Source organism: Struthio camelus, chromosome 5, assembly GCF_040807025.1.
Source record: "Struthio camelus isolate bStrCam1 chromosome 5, bStrCam1.hap1, whole genome shotgun sequence".
Taxonomy (NCBI): Eukaryota; Metazoa; Chordata; class Aves; order Struthioniformes; family Struthionidae; genus Struthio; species Struthio camelus.
Window position 1 is genome coordinate 74,152,971 of NC_090946.1, and position 16,643 is coordinate 74,169,613.

The 16,643-nt window shown below is 45.8% G+C and overlaps 1 protein-coding gene across 3 annotated transcripts in view; it reads right to left on the bottom strand.

Moving 5' to 3' along the window:
- Positions 1-13,827, bottom strand: part of AHNAK2 (AHNAK nucleoprotein 2) — a 66,612-nt gene extending 52,785 nt beyond the window's left edge. The window contains exon 1 of one of the 3 annotated variants that reach the window (XM_068947260.1): positions 13,775-13,827. The gene's annotated coding sequence lies outside the window, so the exon portion shown is untranslated. Of the gene's footprint in view, positions 1-530; positions 918-13,774 lie in introns of those variants that run through there. The other 2 variants (XM_068947259.1, XM_068947261.1) reach the window with 2 other exon arrangements.
- Between the last annotated feature and the right edge of the window lie 2,816 nt (positions 13,828-16,643).

Genomic DNA, 16,643 nt, shown 5'->3' on the forward strand with positions numbered 1-16,643 from the left:
TCAGATCATAGGATGGGTTAAGTACACCAACAGAGGAAGTAAGAAAAACAACGTGCACGATCTGGAATAGAGATTACTGAATGGAGGGGTGTGTATCAGACGGAGAACCAACATCCCTCTGCAGGCTTTGGAAGGCTTCATGCACAAGTTCGAAATCTGCTACGCTACAAATGTAGATCACACGCTTATTTAGCTGGTTGAGCACACTTGCTCATCCCTGATGGCATATCTTCCCACATGCGAGAAAGCGATAAAACTTTAGGCCAGGTGTGATGCACCTCAGATGAAGCTCGGGACACGCTTTCCCCCGGGAGTATCAGTTTCTGCAGGTTTCACTGATCAAGCGCAGCAGCTGGCAGCGTTCTGTCCTTATACTCTGAATGTCCAGCTTCCAGATCAAAGGACGCAAAATGCACACACCCCCACCGCTTAACAGTTTTAAATCACCTACTGCCAACTTGTGCAAACTGCATCAGACATAAATCAAGAGAGAAAGAGAGAGGGTTTTTTTCGAAAAAGCAAAAACTTACCGAAAATAAACTGAAGTTCTCTAAAGTTGCCCTGAAGTTGAAACAGCCCACCACAGGCGTGCAGAGCCGGCCTTAAACTCCCTCTCTCCCGTTCTCACCCCTCCCCACGCCCTCCCGAGCGCTGCGGCAGAAACTCGGCAAACAATTTTCCTTCTATGTCGAGCGGGGCGTTGCTCGGCCGCCGGCGAGGGGATGGCCGCGCCGGGGTGAGGCTCGCTGCTCGCCCCGCGCCCCGGCGCGCACCGGACCGCCCGCGAAACCCAACCCCCGCCGCGCCGAGGCAACAGCTGTGCCGCGGCGGGGCGGGCGGAGGAGCCGGGCTCTAGGGGCGCCCATCGGCGCCGGGCCTGCGGGGCCCGCGGCTGCCGGCATGAGCCAGCGCAGGGTGGGGGGGGGGGGGCCCGAGAGCGTATGGATGGGATGTGGGCGCCCCGTGCAAAGCAAACATCTCCTTTCCTGAAATTCAGTCCCGGCCCTGCTTCAGGACATGAGTGGGTAATTAACAGTACATATATTAATAAGTTCTCCTGCAAGCGTGCGCGCACAGGCGCAGGGGATGGTCTGTCACAGCAGCACGGTTCAAGCGTGTTTCAAGGCTGTTCCAGCGTCCTCTTTAAGTTCATTTCTGCTTGTCATTTCTTGTCAACTCTTTCATTGCTTCCAAAAAACTGAACAGCGAGCTGACAGACCTTGCACGGCAGTGAGCGTGACCTGCAGCTTGAGAGCGCCGGTGCGCTTTGCCCTCTGTCATGATACTAAAGCATACCGAAAGCCCCTTAATGCCAGCAGAAAACTGATTTATTAAAATCCCCAGCCCCTCCTCGCTCCTGCTGCTTTCTATCTCTCCACCCCCAGCAAAAGAAAGAAACTCATAATACAGCTGATTCCTCCCTCTCGCCTTAAGTTTCAAAAAATCACAGCAACACACTTTCGGCCAGGGCTTGCTTGTTTCACAAAGGTATGTGATTACTTGTTTGCATGCTGTCAAATACGTGTCAGGTGAGAGAGAGCAAAATGCAAACAACACACAAGCACCTTGGCAGTGTCCTGCAATTGCTCCGACTGCTTTGCCAACACACCGGAGCAGAACATGAGCAGGCAAAAAACACGCTAGCAAAAGGAAAATGCTGGTGTTTACCGAATAGCTTCGTTTCATGTCAGGGCAGATGTTGTAGTGCTGGGGATTTTTATGCTGTAGGCTCTGAAGATGTTTCTGCATCTGAAATTGTGCAGATCCGGGATCCGTGGACCCAGCTTTAGAACGGGCACGCACCGTTTCTACAGAGGGCGTATGGAAATCCGGCTGGGAAAATGGAGCGGATAGCTCTGCCTCCGTTTTGTGTGGATGCTTAACACAGACATCATCTGAAAACTGGATCTGTACAGAACTACAGTATTTATATCAAAGCCAGTTCTGGAAATATTTCTGCGTAATTAAGTATATATATTACCTATTAATTATATAATTAATATACACCCTGCTGCCACGTGCAGGTCTATACACCCTGCTGCCATGTGCAGGTCATATGCACACAGACTGTCTGCTAGTGATCGTGCCAACCGCATCAAGAGAAGCAAAAATAAGCTGGAGGTAGCTAATGTAGTGAGGTAGGGCTGGGAAGGACGGAGAAGAGGCTGCGCGGATAGTTTTTGGGCTTCCTCTCCTGCCCTCCGCGTTTCTCTGCCCAGCTCCAGCGAGCGCGGTGGACCTTACCCCCTCCCGCCGATCGCTCAGCGGCAGATGCCGCCCACCCCACCATGTCCCCAGCTCGCCGGGGGAGGGTGACTCCAACAGCAGCTCTCAGCTAGGACTGAATCCTGCATAACACCATGAATGTATTGACTGTTCTTGGCAGATGTCTTAGCGCTTAGCTTGGGTTGTTACTGGCAAACTGGGTGTTTCGGAGTTTGGCGCTGCTTGCTCACACCACGGGACTATAGTGAGGTCCAGAACAAGAAGCCTAACCTGACAGCAGGGAACAGCGCAGCGACAGCTCGTTTGGACATAGAAATTTGGCTCCCACCTGCAGAGCCAGCGATGCCACCAGCAGTACTCAAACTGGGCACAGACTGCATGTGTAACAGCAGCAGTGTGTTTGAGTCTCCGTTCAACACTTTATTCAAGCTGTCTTTGCTAAATATATTTATGGGTTGTTCTTTTGTTTTTTACACACAAGAGAAAAAACTTATGGCCAACTTGACAGAAGCCAACTGTTTTTCTGCAAAAAAAGAACAAGGGAAAGCCATAAACCTGGGAGACATGAGTATATTCCTTATTGAAAGTATTGGGAAATCTACATGCATTGTCACTGGCTTTTTTCCATTTTCATCTCAGAGCCGAACATGTAAGCACTAATGTCTGCTTAAAAAAAAAACAGTGTGCTAGCACAATGTTTATGGAATCAATTACTTTTCTACTGAGCTATTAAAAATGATACCAAACTGGTCATTTCCAGTTCTCCAAATGATTCCAGCAAAACAGAGCTGGCTTATTCACTGGGCATAGCCCAAATAGCAGCTTTCAGCTAGCCATGAATTCTGCATAACAAAATGAGTGGATATACTCTTCTTGACAGATGTCTTTGTATTAAAAGAAAAACTCTCTGAATTAGGCTGAGGCAATAGTGGAAGTTCCTCTCTGCTCCATTGCCTTACCAAGGAGCGTGACTGTATCTCAAATTTCTCTCCTCCACCTACAATCCCCTTTTCGCAGCTCCCTAAATTACAACTTGTTTTCTCTACTCAGTTTGCAGGTAGGGCTGAGAAGGCACAATAAAATGACAAGAACAACACACATGAGTTTCAATTACTCACACCCTCACCCATCAATGGACTGATATTAGGCCTGCATATAAGGGTGTGCTGCTTTACTAACAATTGTGAAATGAGATGAAAGCCGATCGGTATTTTCCTCTCTTGTCTTTGGTTCAAAGAGAAGGAGACAAAATGTTTGCTGAGAATACAGTCAAACATGCTCTATAACATAAATTCATCTAATGTATTGCAGAGGATGTATGTGCAATCATTTCTATTCCTTTTCTTTGTTAACAGTGATGAATGTTGAGGCATTTCGGGGAAAAATATGAGGTCACAGACTTTCACAAGTCGAGGAGAAGACTGGGCAGCATAGGAGACCAGTTATGTGAAGCGGTCTTGTCAGCACAATTCAGAGAGGAGTTAAAAACTGTGGACCTCTGGCTTAAACAGAAATGGACTGCCAAGGGACAGAACCACAGAAGAAAGAAAAATGAAGGGAAAACCAAGAGCTGTGTGAACAGAAGATGCAGAAGAGCAAACGGAATTGAATATCAAGCTAGTAACAGCAGGAATGAATAGACAGCTGTGGAGAAATCTGACCACCAACTCTCAGAACAAGCACAGGGGAAGGTAAATATAATATTAATCATCAATCTACAGCCATCACCTATGCTTTATCTCCCATGAATCTTCTTCTTTTGGTAAGACACAGAGCCAAATATATATATTATATATAAATATATATATATATTATATATAAATAAAAAATAATTATTTAGTTTGAACTAAAAAGGTACACCAGCCAACCACACAGACTTCCTCTGAGTTTCTTCTCTTTTGCAATACATAAACCATTAATTTGATTGATTTGCTTCAACAGTTTTTTGCATAAAACTCATCCAGCTGCAGGTAGGCATATAACCTCATAAACAGAAAGAGAGCCAGGTATGGAAATGAGGTTTCATCACTGCCTCTTTTAAGAAGCCTCAGTATTGGACTCAAAGACCTCATTCTGAAGTTAGTCAGTTCAGATGAATTTGGGGGAAAAAAAATAATAATAATGAAAGGGTGTCATTCACGTGTCTTGTAACCTAACTGGAATCTGTCCTCCAAATAGATTAGTCTTTTCTTTTGCTCTTTACGGCTTCTGCACCAGCAAGCTCACTCGAAAGTGGCTCTAGTGTCGACCTGCTCTTGCTAGGCTTTACCATCGCTACCTGCATGTACGCTGGCAGCACACTGCAACCGCTAGTACTTCACGTAGGAATAGATTTCTCCTTTGTGAAGATAAACAAATGTCAAGTCCACGATATCGAGGGACGGAGTAATAAAAGCCAAGCTGAAGGAAAAAACAAACAAACCCAGGGTGGGGCTATGTATTTTAAGAAGGTCAAATGTCTTCTTCTGGGATTCCTACATCTATTGTTTTCACTTTAGTGGTTAATATTCTTGCTGATGACCAAAAAATAAAAATAAAAAAAGGAAGTTAAAAATGCTGATCGGCATAAAATGGAAACGGCATAAATTAAAAAAAAAAAAAACATAAACATCAACAACAGAGAAAGCATTAGCTAGAAATGAAACAAATTGAGACGTTCCCAAGACTGATCCTTTCATTAACAGGAGAAGTAGAAAAAGGAAATGAATTCACTCTGGACCATTTTACTTTGTCCCGGGGCATGGGCTCTGTTGTCCTCCGAACGCCTTTCCACTGGCTCGCGCAGTGCCAACATTAACTTTCTGTCCTGAAACAGCCAGAACAAACCAGAAAAAAAAGAGCCAGCCAGACTAACCGGTAGCACAGCCGTGGCCATGGACAATCCGGGTCTGTGCTTAAAGCTCCTGCGCAGACACAATCCCCTCCACAAAGCTCCTTTGCCGGTCTCTTGCTATGTGCAGGACACTGAAGTTAACTCTCGACCTGGGGAAAGTGCTGCAACGAGCAAGGCCCAGGCAGGAATCAAAGCGAACTTTAGTCCTCCTGGACGTGCTCCCTTCCTGCCCCCATCTGCTGTGCGTTAGCTCATACCGGACATGAAAGCTGGAGAGCGAAAAAGAGCAGAGCCAGAGCCTGCCGCGCTCCTCGCATGCTGGCTGAACTGGTCACGCAGCAATTAATGTCCTCCTGGTCTCCCAGCACACATCGGTCTCGGGGTTGTGCGCTGCGGAGGGCTTTAATTAAAAGTTAAGATTTATCCCACGTTCCCCCCAACCATCTCTTTCCCTTCTCTCTGCTATTAATTTTCTGCTCAACCTGCGTTCAGAGCTGGCTGACTTTGGACCTTTATTATTTTACTATTTCAAAACTTTGCAACACTGGACAGAAGGCAGAACCAGACTCCTCCTTGAAAAGTGAAAATTAGTGACAAACAGCAGACAAAATGGGAACAAAAGCGTCGTTTCAAAGATACGTGTTAAATACTCACAAATAACCTGATTGCAGTAGGTAGCAATGTTCAACTATCTGAAAAAGGAATGATCGGAAACAAATGATTTCTCTTTCTACAGTGTCATTGTACTACTTAGGCCTGTTGCTTGCCGCAGGCTTGGTACTTTTGCTTATCACCAGCTCAAGATGTTCAATTTTCTTCAGTTTGGAAACCCAGAGAAAACCCTCAGACCTGCCAAACTCTAAGTGCAATATTCCAAAGTTCTGCATTTTTGAGCAATTATGTAGTGAGTATTTCTGATTTCTTAGAAAAAGGTACTTTTAAAAATCCTTGTTGGATTTTTTGTCCAACAAGGACAAAATGTCTTTGTGGGACATTTGTTGTATTTGATCAAGACACTTTATCAAACTAAAAGTTGCAAGGATGTTGCCATTGATGTTTCTAGGTCACATATAAAAATCAGACACTGGTAAAAAAAAAAAGTGTAAACTTCTGATGCACTCGTTTAGATACCGTTGGGAAAAAAAAGCAAAAGCGTTCAGTTGTTATAACAAAACAAGACTTTGGGTGCTTCAGTATGATTTTTTTGGCTCTCTTCCAGTCGCCCTGCGAAGGGGTAGTATGGGGTGAGTCCCATACAAAATTTGAGGAACAGACTTGCACCCTTTGCTACTTTTGCAAAGTTGAACTGCTTTTTGTGGGGACTTGTATAGACAGGTCTTATGACAAAGACTGTCACCAGCCGTGGAAATGATTCGGAGCGAACCCTCCCTCAGTTTTGTTTCCCAAAGCCTTAAAAATGGTTCTTAAGCAAACATCTTAAAGAAAAAAAGTACTGGCAAATGATCTCACCGCGTGCCATGGGGTTTCCATGGCATTTACAGAACAACCACTGGCCAGCACATTTGTTGAAATGCAAAAGATAAGGGAGTAACCAGGAACTAAAAATGAAATAATCCCTTTGCTCTGGCTCCAGGGTTTCTGCGAAACCCTTGGTGGTGGCACGGCCATCAATATTCACAGGGCCCATCTGATCTCTCCCAGAAAAGGGCTGTTTGTACAGCACCCGCGGTGGCTCCCAGCACAGGGATACATTTCTGCCAGTTACTTCTTTCTGAGGCTGTTTTGACGCAGGCCTGTGCATTGGCCTTTTAGGTCTGTCATTGGATAACCAGTGGCCACTGTTTGGCCCTGCTGTTGGGGCACAAGGTAGAAGCTGGCCCTTGAGAAACCTTGAGAAACTGCAAAAACAGAAGACACTTCCTCAAACTGAGACCAAGTGAGCACCAGCTCCCTTCTTCCTCCTACTTGCGTGGTGCTTCGTTGCCTTCTGCACTGCAATTTACTTGGCTTCATCGGCTGGTGGGAGCCCCAGAAGGGGAACCAGCTGCAAATGACAGTTCTCAGCGAGTAAGAAAAAGTCGGCTTGTTCCATGATGCGTTCATGGTGTGACGTTGGCTTCATCCTGGGCAGGTCTCATCAGTCTGATCAGGTTCAGCTTATGAACTCAGTAGCAAGACAGCCTTTGCGTGAGAAGTGGAGACCTGGAGAGGTCTGTCCCAGCCTCAGCGCAGTCACCGAGGCAGGTGGCTGGTGCTGAAGCTCAGATGCTGAGGGGGTCCCTTCTGAAAAGCACCTTCCTTCCTGAGGGCAGACGCCAAAGAAGAGAGTCCTGGTGACAACACCGACAGGTTGAAAAACACCTTTCCCCACCACTGCACTGGTGTCTCTCAGTTCAGCTGCCAGGCACTTGCTTGAAAGAATCAACCCTATATATAATAATTAATCCCTCCTAATTTGATAATGACACTATAGCGGTGAACAAAGTCACGGTTCAGTCTTGCATGGCACACAGTGCTCTGCTGGTTCTGGCTGCGTTTGTCCATAGATAGGAATCAATGAAGTGAGAGGAAATAAATCAGGTTGTTTTAGGAGGAGAGATCATACGTTGCAGAGTATTGCCAGCAGAAGTGCTCTCAATTTCTGATGCAAACTCACTGAAAAACGAGCTAAGAAGAAAGACTGTAGAGTCAGAAATGGTCTAGAGGTCGGAGGCAAGGAAGAACAATTTCTCTGGGGTCAGAGTGTCCTGCAAACTCTGAGCTTTAGCAGCAGCCAGTTGTATTCTTCCATAACTTGCCATTTCATGTGAGTGCTTATTTTTTTCATCATTTCTTTGCTTTTAAAAATTTATTTTAATTTTTTTTTAAGTTTTTTTCTAAGTATTTGGTGGGGGTGGGGATGATTTGAATTTTAATGTTTTTTCCAAAATGTTGATTAAAGTATTTGGGAAACAAAATCAAAAAGTACTGATATCTTTTTACATATCCTTTTAAAATCAGAATTTGTGTCAAATTATTTTTATTAATTTAAAGAATCTTTTTATAAATTAAAAGAATCCCAAGAGGTACCTAGGTTGACCAGTAAAAAAATTATACAAGAGCGAAAAAAAAAAAAGGAGGGGAGGAGAGGTATTGCTTTACTATTTTCTACATCATGTTTGGTCAGCTTAATTATATGGTAGCTCTGTTTAAACACCTTTGTTTTTTGTAAAATTAAAAAAAAAAGTCTCCTTAGAGTTTCTTATTTCAAGTGAGTATTTCTATGCATAAACGGGTAAGGCAGAAGTTATTGGGATAATTTGTTTATGTGCATGTTTCTGTGCCTGCCAAGCGCTCACCACAGGAACTGAAACGGGTGTCTGAAGGGCTCCCGATGGCATCGCTGAGGCAGCCCTTCCCCGCGCCCAAGCTCCTGAGCTCCCTCCAAGCCCGGCTGGCAGCCGCAGGCTGCTGCGCGGATCAGGCTCAGGCCTGGGCAGGCGACACGTGTGCTGCCTCCCGGCCCGTCTCTATGACTAACGTAAATGACTCAGGCGGCAAACACAAATGGCCATTCACAAGCAGTTCTGTTAATGCTTCCCTTTTCAGGCTAAATACACACGCTTCATCACCTTCTTCTGCTGACTGTATCTGTATACTGAGAGATTCAGTCAGGCAGCGCTGACCCTACGTGTTTCCAAACTCAGAGCGCCCCTGGGTTCAAGAAGCTATTCCTTTTCCAGACGTTCAGTTTCTCCTACAACAGAGAGATGGCGGAGGAAAACGTGTGATGAAAAAAAAGGCGGGCAAAAACCGTAATTAGTCTCCGTCACGTGTTTAAAGCTAACCTGTCAGTCCTTAATGAAGGTCTTAGCATGCATAAAGGGAAGCATGCTATCCTTAAAGCCAGATACATTAAAGGTGATGATTTTGAAGGTGCCAGTGGCCAGCCCAGAGGTCCCACAGTGCCACAAGACAGCGGGGAGGGCTCAGTCCTGGTGCCCGAGTCTCTCTACACAAACACCCACGGGAGTCATCTCAGAACCACATGCAGACTGACGGCAGGAGCAGGCTCAGCCCTTCGTACGACACAATGAAGCTCAGTTACGCAGGCCTATTTATTTGCAGTCAAAGAAAGTTTATCCAGGCACTTATTTGCAGTGCTAGAAAGGCTCAGCACGTCTCACGATAAACTGCTGCCTGAAGCCCGTCTTCCATCTGTAATTGCTAATGTGGCTGGTATTGTCCCTCGGTCAGAAGAACCTCCCGTCATTCTGGGCTCTGCTACATGACTCAGCTCCTGCGGGCTATTTAAAGTGGTGGAGGGGAGAAGCTGCCAGCCTGGCCTCCCCTTCGCTTTTCCCTGCAGAAACGGGACGCGGCTTCGCACGACAGGCGTTTTATCTGCGAAACAAAGGAAGCGTGTTCGTGCGCTGCAAACCGTCCGGAGGGATTACGCTGACTGAAGCCCTAGTCGTATGCTCTCATATTGTTGATATATTATAAATGGTCCATTATTCATCTGGATGAGGAAAGCCAGGGGAATGGAAAATTAAAACGTGAAACTAGTGAGCACAAAACCTGAGCAAGTGATTCATGCTGTGTGGAAAACGGGCCTCACTGGGCGTAGGTCTGTAGTTCTGTTGAACTAGGTACAACTACAGGGGCTAATAATTTAGCTCATTAACAATAATATTTGTCTTTCTCTCAATCCTGAAAAAAACGCATGGGTAAAAATGGCATGTGAACTCTGTGTGAAACCGTTCAGCAGATCCCTTCCCCAAGTCTTTCAGCTCTGTCTGATGGCAGAGGGAGGCGCAATTATTTTCTGCCCTGGGAACATGGGGATACGATGGCACAGCAGATTTTTAATGGCGTGTAAAAACAACAACGTAACAACAATTAAGCAGATTTGATCTAGCCGCCTCCTGTTCCCCCCTCCTTTCATCTTTGGTTGTGCTGATTGCAGAGGGTTTCTCATTCACGCGCATTTCTACTGCCCCTCTACTTGGAGGGTGTTCAGCAAGAAACACAAAGAATATTGTCACCTTCCTCCTGCTGACTTGTAAGCGGGAGCTGGAGGGACCGAGTACCTTGCATAGGCCACCCCACATTTCCAGCACGAACCCCTCAGAGATGACTTTCTGCTGTAAATTCAAGTCTTACTTTCAGCATTTCCAGTTCCACAACTAATTCTGGAAACACATCCACAATGCTGTGGCCTCAGATTATTCTTTCCCTGCTCAAGGCTATTTCTATAGCCCGTTTTGCAAAGGAATCACAGCAGAAAAACTGTAAATTCTCTTTCCTGAGTATCCTCTCACTCTTTGCCAAAAAGGCAATACCCTTTGATCTGTCATAAAGAGCCTTTAGAGAGAAATGAAGGGCCCATTAACCATCTCAATTTCCAAACTGATCTCACACCAAGGAGAAACGAGAACCTCTTAAAGATAATGGGAAGTCCTCCAAAACAACCTGAATCTTTAAAACTGGCAAAGGAAAGAAGAAAGAGTGAAACATCCCAAATACCCCAACAGTCAGCTGTATTATCCCACCATGTGTGGTCTCTGTGAAAATCTCACCACGTCCCACAAACTGCGAGACCATGAAGAAAAATGTTGTATATGTGCACTCTGTAATCATGTTATTATAAAGCCATGAAAAGGTTTCTGATGTGAGTCATCCAAGAAGTGATGAGACAGGGCCATCAATTCACTTTTAAATAGAAGCATGAGTCTACAGTAAAATCAATTAATTCAGAGAACCATAGGTACTGCAGACAAGTTTGAACAATGTTTTATTTACAGTCTCACACCTACATCTCAGCAAGGCTGCAAATCTAATTCCTTGCATTGATCTGGGGGAGGAGGGAGAGCGCAGGTTCCAGCAACAGCTTTGAGGATTTATTTGCACTCTGTGGCACCTGCCTAACTTTCCAGGAAACTTGGAGAAAGTGAGAAGAAGGGCTGTGAGACAGAGGAGCAAGAATATGGTTGAAATGGTCTCAGGTAACTGCACAGAAAAGAAGTCCTAGTGAAATCTTAATTGACAGCTTGGAAAAGAGATTAGAGTCAGGTACAGCGTTAAACCTTCATCTTCTTAGTTTACACTTTTTTAATCTGGGGGAGCTTTTGACTTTTAGCAAGGGAACAAGTTAGAACAGAACAGCATTGCAGAACAGTCTTTGGGGTGCCTACGAACCAGAACAGGTTTGGGAATCAGCAGAACAAGGCCCACTGTCATCCAGGGCACAGGGATCATCCACTCCTCTGTAAAGAGGAAAAAGTCATTCTGACAGAAGTTACCCAGAGCCTCACCTGAAAGACAACCCCTGAAATTTAAGAAAGAGTCATGATATGAAGACCAAACTGACCAGGCAATAGGCAGAGCGAGAGAGCAGCACTAGAGCCACGGCTGGTGAGATGACTGGGCTACACTCTCCTGATAACTCCAACAGGAGACACCCAGCAGCCTGAAGCAGTCTTCCTTCCCACAGGCTGCTAGATTTTCATGGCTATCTAACTTAATGCAGTGGCCCTATTTTTTTCCTTTAAAACTTCTCTGCTTCTGGCCAAAACTTGTCTGCGCGGGGAACACCCACCTCTTGGGGAAGGTGGGATTGGCAGCAGGTTAGCCTCTGCTTGGGGCCAGTCCTGCTGATGTGCACATCTGGGGACAGGACACAGCTGAAAAAAGCCACAGTACGCAGCAGTGTGCTATTTACTGGAGGGGTTAGGGTCGGATATAGGTTGGACCTGGTCAAAGCTTGGCTGAGGAAAGCGTTATCTTCACCTGGACTGAAGGAGCGTATGGTGGAGACCTCCTGAGCCCTTGCAGACAGACACCAACAGTGGAAAAGAAGCTGGAATTTATGGTGCAGAGCAAAGTGGAAAGGAGTCTAGGGGAGCTGGTGGAAAATAGTCCACTCAGGTACATGGCTAAGACTTACTTCTAGTACATTCTCTGCCCGTCACAACTGCATTTTTACAAATATTCTAGCAAACAAGTTTAGTGGGAAGAGATCAGAGGAAGACTTTGCGCATGTAGCTAATAGTAGGTGTAGAAATTGGACTGTAAGGTCTCTCTAGCCAAGGTGTCTCAAGTGATGGACAAACAATGCAATTCCAATTTTAGACCCTGAGCACTCACAGCAAAAGTTAGGAAAGACCAATATGCAGAGGAGCCTCAGCTGGAGATTTCGAAACTATTGTTATTCCCCTGGAAAGCTCAGAAATCTCTAGCTCCGCATAGAAGCTGTTAATAATTGTCAGTCATGAAAGCTTTACGCTTCAAAGTGGCACTTTGCCAGGAGAATGAAAGGTGGTGCACATCATAAATATTGTTTCTAATTTTGACCGCACCTGTTGACACTGACCCAGCAGCAGATGGAACATGTCATACGTTTCATAATAAATACTGTGTGACTACACAGCCCAGACTGTAGGACTTTCCATAGCATGATACACTGGAAGTTCATCCTCTCTCCTATACTGAGAAGCCCCACACATCTAACAAGGTAAACTAAAAGCTGATTTCAAACCCACCGCTCCCTCCTGGGGGTCCCCCAACCATTGTATCCTTTTGTCTTTAATTTCATTCAGTACCATTCTCTATTTAAAATTAGAATATGGACATTCCTCAAATATAGGCACATCCATGAATGTGTACGCTTCTGCCCAACTCATCAGCAATTGCTTGCAGTGAAGGACAGAGAACAACTGTCAGAAACGATGTTGTCATTGCAAACTTTTACAGTAAGTCACATCTACCCACCCCCAGCCTCGAGGCTGAGTGAACTGTGCATGCTGTAAGTGTGGAGGGGTGTCATACAGTATTTACTGAGAGCCAACATAGGTAGATGCCTGATTTAGGACTTTTCCGTGGTCCACTGAAGTATTCAGGTAAGACAAAGCAGCAAGAATTGCTAGAGAATTGTCATCCTCAAGCAAAGACAGACTTTTATTCTGAAAAAACTATCTGCATCCAATCTTTTGCCGTCTAGAAGAGACAGAATTTGTGTAATGCATATGCCAGAGGAACAAAATATGGTGTAAAATAAGAACTCAGCAAGCTGTGATCCAGGTTACATGTTTGGCCTGTTTAATCCAAGGATGAAAATAATTACACAAAGTCAGTCTAAGCAGTCCCAGAAGGATCTGAGCATATGAAATATAGTCATTGCAAGGAACGGAAGGAAGGGAGAGCTACACCAGTCTTAGTTCCCCTTGGCTTTCTTAGACTCGTGTATGAATTTGGCCCAGAAAACTGTCTGGCATCAGGGATGGTGATCATTCATCCCTTCTATTTGCACAAGAATGTGGGAAGGGCTTACAAAAAGCTCCTCTTCTCCCATCTGGGGGCCTGGGTCAGCGCCAGCTAAATCCAATGATTCATAACCATTTCAAGAAGCTCCTTGCCACTCTCTCTGTTGCAGGCATTTGTAAGGAAAGCAAATGTACATGCCACAGCAGCACGTAGGTTACTACTTTCCACTCTTTGTAGTGACAGCACTGAGAGGAGGAGGGAAATAAAACAAACTGGTCATCTTATCACACATATCCAGCAAGATTTTCAAACCCGAGCAGCTGGAGATCAGAGAGAAAAGATCTATCAGACACATAGAAATACTTAACGCACTCTTTGCTCAGAGAAGCAAGTAGCTGCGTTCTTCCAAGCGCACCAGGCCCCCTTTGCAGCTACAGGAGTGGCCGCAGCGCAGTAGACACGGCAATGCACCGAAGCTGCGCTGCAGAGAGGTGAAAAGCGAGCGCCTACCTGGAAGACGCAGGTCGGTGTCTGCCTCTGCCTGCCTGCTGACAGCTGTCCCCGCCGTGACAGATGAGGTGCTTTGGGTCATTCAGGGCCCGGGCCCCGGGGTGGGGCAGCTGGGGCTCAAAACCCCGCCTCGCGTCATGTGAGCCCGTCATGACTAGGGGTTCCCAAAGCCAGCTCCCTTTGCCCACGTTTCTGTAAGCCTTCATGAGCTTTTCTGCGCGTTGAGCGGCAAATTGCAGCCGCCTGTCTTGTCTTTGAACGCTAGCCAGGACTTTGTTTGTTTTCGCCTCTCTTTCAAAAGTTCTTTGTGTCTTCCTGGCTCACTTAACGAGCTACAATACTCAGCTCCTCCAGTTTTAAAGTGCTGCCCAGAGCTGATCAGCTCTACATCTTCCCGTGGGACAGCTAGGCAGTGGGTATGGCTAGGCTGGAAAAAGAAGGCGCTGCTCTGCCTGTCCCAGCATGAGTGTGACAGAGTCATCCAGCTGATGTGGATAACAACATCAGCAAAGACATGGTGACTTGGGTTAACAGTTGTAATAGGGTTCATGCCTCGGTTTCTGCAGTGCTCGGCAGCCTATGCTACCACAGATTTGCTCTTAGGGCTCGCACCGTTAGCTGAATTAAGGTATCATCGTCTTAACAGCGCCTGAACTTGCAGGATGGGTGGCTGCAGCACAGAGTGAAGGTGACGCTGCAGCCTCATCAGCTGTAGGCACCATCTCCAAGGATTCCTCAGCAGCCAGGACGGGTGGGAAGCCTGAGAAAAAGACATCTTGGAGAGGGAATAAGTGTCTCAGAGACTACTCAGGAGGAGTTGTAAGGAGAAAGCCAGAAAGGTCATGCATAGCCAAGAAGATTAGGAAGAAAAGTGGCCTCAGCTATTTGGAGCTGTTCTAACAGATGGCCCCTCATACTGTGTTTTAGCGGGTTGTCTGAGTTGGACTCTTCTCATCTTTACCTATCGCAATGCAGTCCAATCATGGGTTAAAACTGCGATTTTCAACCATGTGACAGGCTGTTGTAATCCATCTCTATTACATAACCCAGCAAATATTTTGCTAAAGTTCATTTAAATTGCAGGCTTGATGGTGGTGAGGAACAAATTCCCCTTTATGACTTTTTCCCCTCTGAAAATTAGGATAGTGACATGCAAATGGCAGCTTTTCCTCTGCTTGCCTAACTCAGTGACCAAGCAAAGGCAGCATGCTCCGCTTAACACCAGTCGTATTCTGCTTATCAAGAAAAAGGTTAGCATTTCTCCTTTCCCTCCTGTCTCCTGCTGTGGGGCAGGGAACAGATCAGAGTGTAAAAGACAAGCATGGCACAAGTCAAGCAGAGAAATGGAAACAGTGGAGAAAGAAAATAAGTTATCTGAAGAGCGAACTAGGTAGAGCCCGACTATCCTTGTGCTGCTATGCTAAGGGAACCCAGGAGTAGTAGGGGACACACAGCGAAAGGAGGGAGATGAGAAAAGACTTGTTATTTAGCTTCTCCCTGAGAGTGTAAATTGCTTGACATATAATTTCATGATCATTCATGGCAGCTCTTTCCCAAGATTTTTTTTTTTTTAATCTCCTCCCTTTACTGCTACTCCTGCCTTTCTGGTGATGCTGAAGCTGTGCAGCTCTCAGGCTCTCGTATTTTCTCCTGCCCCTCCTCCTCTTCATAGGAACTGGAGCCCAACCCTGCTTCTTTCTTCTCTGCCCTTTTCTGTATTACAGAAAACCACTGCTGAAGGCAAAGAAACTATAACTGTTGGGCCAGATCACCAACTACAACGTAAGATCCAGCTCCTTCTAGAGCTGCTGGGACTCATCTTCATCTTTTTCCTACTTTTTGTTTATTCATGATTGTTTTCCTAATCACTGTTTTAACCTCCACTTACTAAAGCTGTCTGTGGCCCAGCTACCTCTTCCAGTTACACTTGTGTGAATCTAGAGTAAATCTGCTGGTGTAGTTGGGATTGTAAGATATGAGATGACTGTACCTTCCATCGACTAGAGCTAAAACCAATGTCACCATGTCAGCATCTTTCTTGCTATTGTTCCTAATACCAAAGAGAGAACGTAGTCTGGGAATGGTGATATTAATCATCAAACTTACATAATGTCCCTACTTCAACCATCTCCAATTGCTTTACAGCCATTAATTAAATATAGGTGCTCAGGAAAGAAGAGGGTATTCATTTTCAGGGTGAGGCACTCAGAAGGCAATGTTCTCAAAAGCAAATATCAAGGGTCCAGCCCTGCTTTGTGGTGAAATCCCCCACTGATTTATTAGCTCCTAGTCAGCCATAGGAGTCAACAGAAGACTCCACACCTCCTGTCCCTCTCCTGCCAGAACATTTATCCCACTGGGAAAATGGGTGCCACGGAAGTGCTGGGTCTTCTCTGTGGCACAGCTGTACCAAATTCAAAGGTAGATCTGGGATCAGTGGAAGAATCCCTTCTTGCTGTTATGCTTAGCATTGGCAGAGAAGATCTTTGCAGCACGGAAACTGTGCTCTTGAATGTGAATGTCTGGGGCAAAACAGCCTTTCTAGCAGTGGCTTTGCTGGGGGCTATAACGTTTCCTCTCCCCACCAGTGGCAGCAAGATTCCCAGTCCCCCAGGAGTCTGGGGTGGATTTACCCCTTTCACACTACTGCTGAGCCCCAAAGCGAGGTACCAAGGTTGATCATCAGTCCAAGACGAGCACTGCTTTGGTACTGCCACACCTTGAAAACATGAGCGTAGGGAACCTGGTGTGTTCTGTATTCATGCACAGTCACAGCACCTCTCCTGAACAACTTGCGATGCTGCAGTAGCTCAAAGGATTCTGCTTCATGCAGTGTGTCGTCGACTTTTTAAAAAAAGAGAGTGAGTCT